This window comes from Oncorhynchus keta, unplaced genomic scaffold (assembly GCF_023373465.1).
Source record: "Oncorhynchus keta strain PuntledgeMale-10-30-2019 unplaced genomic scaffold, Oket_V2 Un_contig_5117_pilon_pilon, whole genome shotgun sequence".
NCBI lineage: Eukaryota > Metazoa > Chordata > Actinopteri > Salmoniformes > Salmonidae > Oncorhynchus > Oncorhynchus keta.
Genome location: NW_026288125.1, coordinates 4,048 through 11,419, shown reverse-complemented (window position 1 = coordinate 11,419; position 7,372 = coordinate 4,048). Strand labels below are relative to the sequence as shown.

Here is a 7,372-nt window from a genome sequence, read left to right as displayed (position 1 = left end):
TGTGTGTATTTTACAAGCATAATATTACTATTCAATCTATCACTGTCTCACTCTTTGTCTCTTTCCTCTTTTTTCCCTTTCCCACCCCCTTTCTCTCCGTCTTTTCCTTCGTATGTGTCTATCCAGGTACTGACCGTACGCTGCACGGTGTTCGCCGGTGTGTTGGCGCTCAACTACCAGCGGGACAACATGGTGTGGGTGCTGCCCCTGCTCATCGTCTGCCTGTTCCCCTGGCTGGTGGCCCACTGCTTCCTGTCTATCCTTGAGATTGTGGTTGACATGCTCTTCCTCTGCTTCGCCATGGACACAAAGCACAATGACAGCAGCCCCGGCCGAGAATTCTACATGGACAAGTCCCTCATGGTGAGGGGAAGGGAGGCGAGGCTTCATGGGAGGCTATAGGTGTGTCCCGATTCGCTTCTTCACTGTTGACGTTGAGACTGGTGTTTTGCAGAGTACCAATCCATTTATATATGGCGAATAACAGTTGTTGCACATTTTTAACAGCGCTCACCTTGTTATCTCATCACCCAACACTCTTTTCACATGATCTTTTCTCTATCTCTCTCTTTCGGAGTGTGTCGAGAACAGTAAGAATATGGCGGGACGGAATCGGTCCGATGCAGATGGAGTCTGTGCTGAGATGAAGTCCATGGTGAGTTAACAAAACTTTTCCAACAGCGAATACATTCATTTACCTCCATAATCTAGAGTCATACACCCAAAATGATGGTGCTGATGAAGACAATAGTAAAGATTAACACTCCATTTGTTTATTGTTGTAGACTCATGGATGAAGGACTTTTACTTGAAAAACCAAACCTGAAGACAGAAACCAAAGTTATTGCAGAAGTTTTCTTGAATCCATGTGCAATAGGTTTAACAGGATCATTTTACTCATTACTACAGTGGATCAAATATGAAAGAGAGGCATTTACTCTGATGATTAAATGTTTATAGTAGTTGAACATATTAAATGCAGGTCCTACAAGTGCTTGGTTTGTCTTATGTCAAAGGATGATCATAACTGACAATCCCAAAATGATGGCTTGAGTTTTGTAGAAAAAGGAATTGCCTAGAAGTGTATATTTATTCATAAATTAAAGCAGAGTTCAACCCAGAATATGTTGTATAATATGTTTATGCAGTGGACTTCATTGATCTCGCCTGATGTGGGTTAAACCAATGGAATAGTCCCTAAAGTACAGACCCTGCCCATCTGGCACTCAATACCGGCTCAAAGAAAACAAATACTATTTCAACCCAGGTCCGTAGTGTACCACTTATACTATTTAAACTCCTCTTTACCTGTACCCTGTGGTGGACATCAGGAATACATCTCAGCTGGCCCTGACCCCATCCTCTATGATGCAACTGTCCCACTAAAACCTGGGCAACGTGGCCAAAGGGCTCCTTCATCATCCCCTGGTGGAGAGATCCCTGGCCTCATCCTCACCTACATCCACAACCAGCTCAAAGGAAAAGTACGTCCTCTATTACATTCACTGTCACAAACCAAAAAACCAGCTCAAAGGCAAGTACTTTCTCATTCAACTACATGCACAGTCAGGAGGAAAGCTTCATTTCCAATAGTTCCAAGCGGTGAAAACCATCTGTTTTTGAGACAGGGTGACACCAAAGCTGTGTTGTATTCATTAAGTATACCTTTATATAAATGTTCAAAGATGCATTATGGTACATTACAAGCTCAAAACATTTTTCAACACAAATGACAATTTATGGCAATAACCGAAAAATGACTCTCTCTCCATTGTTTTATCAGCCTGTGTGATTGACAGGAGATGATGAGAGGAGCGGAGTTTTTCCATCATCATTATTACTGGGGATGAAGAAGGGAAAGAGTTTATCTTTAAAGGTGCAGCCAGTGAAAGAGTAGATATGAGACCTGGCCTCCACATCATAAAAGGAGACCAGATCCTCCTCATAGTCCACAAACACCCCCACCTTCTGGGGCTTCTCTCTTAGAGAGAGGATGACTTGGGGGAGGCACAGGCTGTGTATTGATTCCCATCCATTAAGACCACAGTCCAGAGTCCATATTCAGGGCTAGGTGATACAGACCCCTTCTTGTCTATGGACTCTCTGGCCCTCCTAAAGTCCACCTAGTCTTACCGTTAACCGTCACCTCATAGTAAATCTCCCTGAGGAGAAGCCATCCTTTCAAGGACAATGGCAAAACGATCAAACCTTTTTGGATTGTCAGGAAGATTCTGTGGTATGTCTCCACGTCTCACTTGTTTCCCATCTTCAGACAGGATGAGTTTGTGATGTGCTGTATCAGGGTCCAGAGTCACATCCACTGCATACTGCTGAATCCTCTTCAGTTTGACTTCAGGCAGCTTCTCCATCTCTTTATTCAGAGTCTCTTCCAGCTGAGACACAGCTCTCATCACAGTCCCCCCAGATCACTGTTAACACTGATCTCAGACATGTTCTTGGTGGGTGGATGTTTGTACACTAGTGATGGGAAGTTCTGGAGAAGTTGGAGGTGGTCCTCAGTCTGTGAGAGCTGCTTCAGATCAGTGCTTCTCCTCTGTAGCTCAGTGATTTCCTGCTCCAGATCTTTAATGAGCCCTTCAGCCTGCCTCTCTACTGCTTTCTGCTTCTCCTCAATCACCTCAATCAGCTCAGCCTGGCTTTTCTCAATTGAGCGCACCAGAGCAGTGAAGACCTGTATGCTGTCTGCTATCTCCCTCTCTGCATCTCTCTTGCTGAGATCTACGAAGACTTTGATCTCTTTAGCCTTCTCCAGTCGCTCCTGGATAATCTGCTGCATTTCTGCCTCAGTTTTCTCCAAGTGAGCCTTCCTCTCTCCAAACGCTTCCTCTATAGGGACAGTGTCATGAGTCTTGTGGTCTGCCTCAGTGCAGAACTGACACACAAGTCTGGTCAGTCCTACAGAACAGCTCCAGGAGTCTGTCATGCTTTTTACAGATCCTGTCTTCCAGGTTCTCCACAGGGTTGATCAGTTTGTGTCTCTTTAAGGCTGGAGCAATTTGATGAGGCTCCAGGTGAGTCTCACAGTAAGAGGTTAGACAGAGCAGGCAGGACTTCATGGCACTGAGCTTCGTCCCAGTGCAGACGTCACAAGGCACTTTTCCGAGTTTAGGGAGGGGACTCATCTTTTACCTCTGTCTCTCATCTTTTAAAATTCTCTACAACCTCTCTTAACATTGTGTTGACACGAAGCTCAGGTTGTCTGTAGAATATATCCTGACACAATGGACATTGACACAGGTCCATTCTATCCCAGTACTTTGTGAGACATGTGATGCAGAAGCTGTGTCCACATGAAGTGGTGACTGGCTCAGTGAACACATCCAGACAGATAGAGCACAGGAAATGGTCTTCAGAAAGTAGAATGCTGGAGGAAGCCATATCTGGAGAGAGAGAGCAATGTCGAAACCAAGCATAGTTAAAGTTCAACATTTTTATTTAGCAAATTGCAGAAACCTTCAGATCAAAATAATAATAGACTCCAGCTCTAGATTATAATCAATCAGTCATTAATACAATATATATGTTTTTTCAAATTAGCCTATTTCATTTCCTGGAATGAGTAGCTCTCGATAGTTTCAGTGCCGTTGTCAACACGGGATTAAGGGAAATGAACCAATCTTGATAAAAGTTGTTTAACCGTACTACTTACAGAGCAAATGAGTCAATTTACGAAACATAGTTAAACATAGGTACTGTAGATACAAACAGGAGATTACCATCAAATAAATGCACACAGTCATATTTATTCACCGATCCTTGTGAATCTCTACTCACCCATGTCTGTGTAAAATAGTGTGCGCGTGTCCTCAGATTTTTCTCTAGTATTTACTGTGATTAACCACAGGAGACTGTGTAGCGGTTTAAGAGAGATGTCTGAAGTGTTTTAGAGTTTACTCATGTGCAACATACAGCACGTCTAGCAACTGTAGTTTCACTTTAGCAAAGTGACGTTGTCATGCTCCTACCCACCCAGTGCTGCTCTGTGCTCTGGGAACAGAAATTAACCCTTCACATGGCTGATACATTGTTTTACCTCAATACAAACAAGGTTGAACAGTTAAACAAGAGGATTGTAATTGTTTTACTGATCTAGGCAGAATGAGTGTGAATCAGAAATGTGAAACAAGTACCTATTTCAGGTGTATGGAAGGTTTTCTGACATCAACAAACAATATAATTCTAATTCCACATTGGGAGGTGAAAAAGTAATTGCTGTCTTGGCAGATTTGACAATTAATTATGAAGCAAGAAATGTCCCAGATTTTGCCTTTAAACATACTCACTTTGACATATACCAACTACCAGTTTATCAAGTCAAGCCAGACAATGGGTGAAAGGAGAAAATGCAGAATTACTTTACTGTTTGTAGGAAATTGCCTGTGTTCGCTGTATGCTGAAAGCCTGCATCTGCTGCTTGTGGTTTCTAATGAAATGCAGGTCCTACAAATATTGAGGTTGTCTTACGTTGAAAGCAATGCATGATCATAACTGACAATCCCTAAATTGTGGAAATATTGGATCATTACTGTTTATTGAGTTTGTCTCTTTCATATATTCTATTGGAGTTTATAAACATAAATGCAGGACATGACAAAACATGCCACTTGGTGGCAGACAACCCACACAGCATCCATAAACAACAACAGATAAAACAACGCTGACAGACAATTGACAACAAAAACAAAGAGCAATAATGGTAATACAGTTATGGTCCTTTACGATGCCCAGACTGTGATCCTGAGCTTGGGTTCAAATACAATCAAATAGGTGCATCGTTCTGGACCTGTACAGGACGTACATCCTAAATCGTGGCAACGTTGGGTCATTACTGCTTGCACTGAGTTGGTAATTCTGTATTCATAGAAAAAGGGATGTCTAAACTACAAATTCCCCTTTTGCAGTGCACATTTACCATCATCAGTCAACATGTGTCGGGTTCACAAGGGGTCATGAAAAGGGTTGTACCAAAATGTTTGATGTATTAGAATAATTGGTTATTCTTATGTTGTATTAATAGAAGGGGAGGGTTATAAGATCCCTCCCTCCTAGGAGTCCTAGACTACAGATGAACAGTATTCCACAATTGTTTTTTAGTTCTCTCTCTCTTTCTTTCTTATAAAGTGGCCCCTCTGAGAATGTGTGACTGTGGAGAAGGAGCTCTGCAGGGGAGTGGAGGAGATAAGACTAGTCAAACATTCTAATAAATCAACTTTGGGGAGTGTACGTTCCTCCTAATTTTTCGATAGCACTAGCCGTTGTTTAAATAGCTTGGTAGGCGGGGTTTTGGTCTCAGGGTAAAGGTAATGACTGGAGACCTTTTTGTTTGATGCAGAACTGACTGGGAAACATGCATACTATGTTCCTGATTGTCAACTTCTGTCTGCAATTGCGTTAATAAAGATTTTTGAATGATTTAATTCAATATATTGTCATAATGCTAATTTCACCAATGAGCCAATAATGATCAACAAGGACGAAAGGAACGAACCCTAACACATGCTTTGGAGGCATCAGAGAGAATGCTAAATATAATGTGCGTTAGGTACATATTTCACACACTGTGCATAGAGTAAGCAGGTGTCCCTCATCCCCATTGGTCTAAAGTAGGCCTACCGTGCTCCCTGGGAAACCAAGCGTGCGCATCGTCCTTAGCCACATTCTCATGCTACCTCTCTTAATTAAAAGACAACCAACAGGAGCTACAGCCAACTCTGCCAGAATGTCCTAACTTTGCTTGTGTCAACTGCATTCTATCTGGAGGGGAGAAGATGCCATCTCATGTGATGCCGTCATACCAGTGGCACGACCAGGCCCTGGTGAAAAGGATCTTTGATCGTCCCTAAGAAGACAACCTGCCCGTGTGGATGGATATCGAAGGAGGGGTGACACGGAACATCAACGACGTATAAATATTGCCCTTTGGATCAATCAATCATATATAATGCAGACAGTATTAAGTGATATTGTCCAAACATGTGTGTAAAATACAATCAATGCACATTAGGCTGAATCAAACACAAATAATTATTTTAGAAAACAAATACAAATATGTGAATCCAGGAACCCTGTCCTCACCTATGTGAAGTCAAAATTTCAAGTAGACCAGGCCTGGGTTTTGAAAAGTCAACAATTCTTCCCTACCTGTCCATTATCTCTAACTCTAAAGACACAACCTCGATTCTAACCAATGTATTAAGCTATTTTTTTTTTATTTTTTTATTTGACCCCTTTTTCTCCCCAATTTCATAGTATCCAATTGTTAGTAGTTACTATCTTGTCTCATCACTACAACTCCCCATACGGGCTCGGGGAGAGACGATGGTTGAAAGTCATGCGTCCTCCGGAGTCGCTGGTGTGCGATGAGACATGTTATTAATCCAACCTCGTGAAAGTGACAAATTAACATGTTTTCATTTGTCAAAAACAACTTCATATCGAAGGACTGCCTTTGATTTGACGGCCTCCAAAGGCGCAGTTCGGCACGAAACTACCGGTAGACCTGATGACATGCTTCGACACTGTGCCTGAGATTAGCTAGCCAACGTCACCATGACATCGCCTAAAAGTGTGATCGGGGATTTCTATTGGAGAAGCAGTTTCTGCCTATCTTCATACTCTACTGTCTTTGCTAACATAGTAAAAGCGTGAAATAATTTGATCAGTGTTATGTCCTGATGGTTTCTGGGTTTTAAATACAATCTACACAGGACCTCTAATCAACAGGTGTTGCCTGGGTGGGAGTTAATAGACCAATAACAGAGCGTTCCAAACCTCTCGGCCAATAACAGCTAGTTTTCAGGTTACATCTCCCTCCCATTAGGCCCTCCAATAGGTCCCCACTCAGACCACTCCCAGACAGTCCTAGCAAAATTCTTGCCTGTGCAATTGTTTTTTTTGCAAAATATAAATTAAAAAAATATATATTTGTTTACCATTTTAATGGAAACTATTACAGTAATGTTATCCAGCAATGATTTGATATTGAGATGAAAACGGCTACATTGAGCCTTTAAAGGCACAGTACGTCCCTTGTCATATCTGTGTCTCAGATCCAGAGCCAGCGCAAAGGCTGAGTATGTCCCTTGTCACATTCACTTAGAGTATCAATAACCAGCTTTAAGGCAGAATAAGTCATTTGTCACATTCACCTACATCCACAAACAGTTCAAAAGCTGAGCACGTCTTTAATCATCAACTCGATTCAGCAGCGGGCCATTTTGTTTTGAGGGATGGTTGAGGGCCAGAACATAATTACACATCATTTCTAGATTGTACATTTTTAGAATGGGTGGCCGTAATGATCTGGTCCTGATCATCTCTAAAACTAAGAGCATGATATTGGGTTCGAATC

General features: G+C 42.0%; 1 pseudogene; it reads right to left on the bottom strand.

Moving 5' to 3' along the window:
* Positions 1-1,584: 1,584 nt before the first annotated feature.
* LOC127925107 (E3 ubiquitin-protein ligase TRIM39-like) lies at positions 1,585-3,976 on the bottom strand (annotated as a pseudogene).
* Between the last annotated feature and the right edge of the window lie 3,396 nt (positions 3,977-7,372).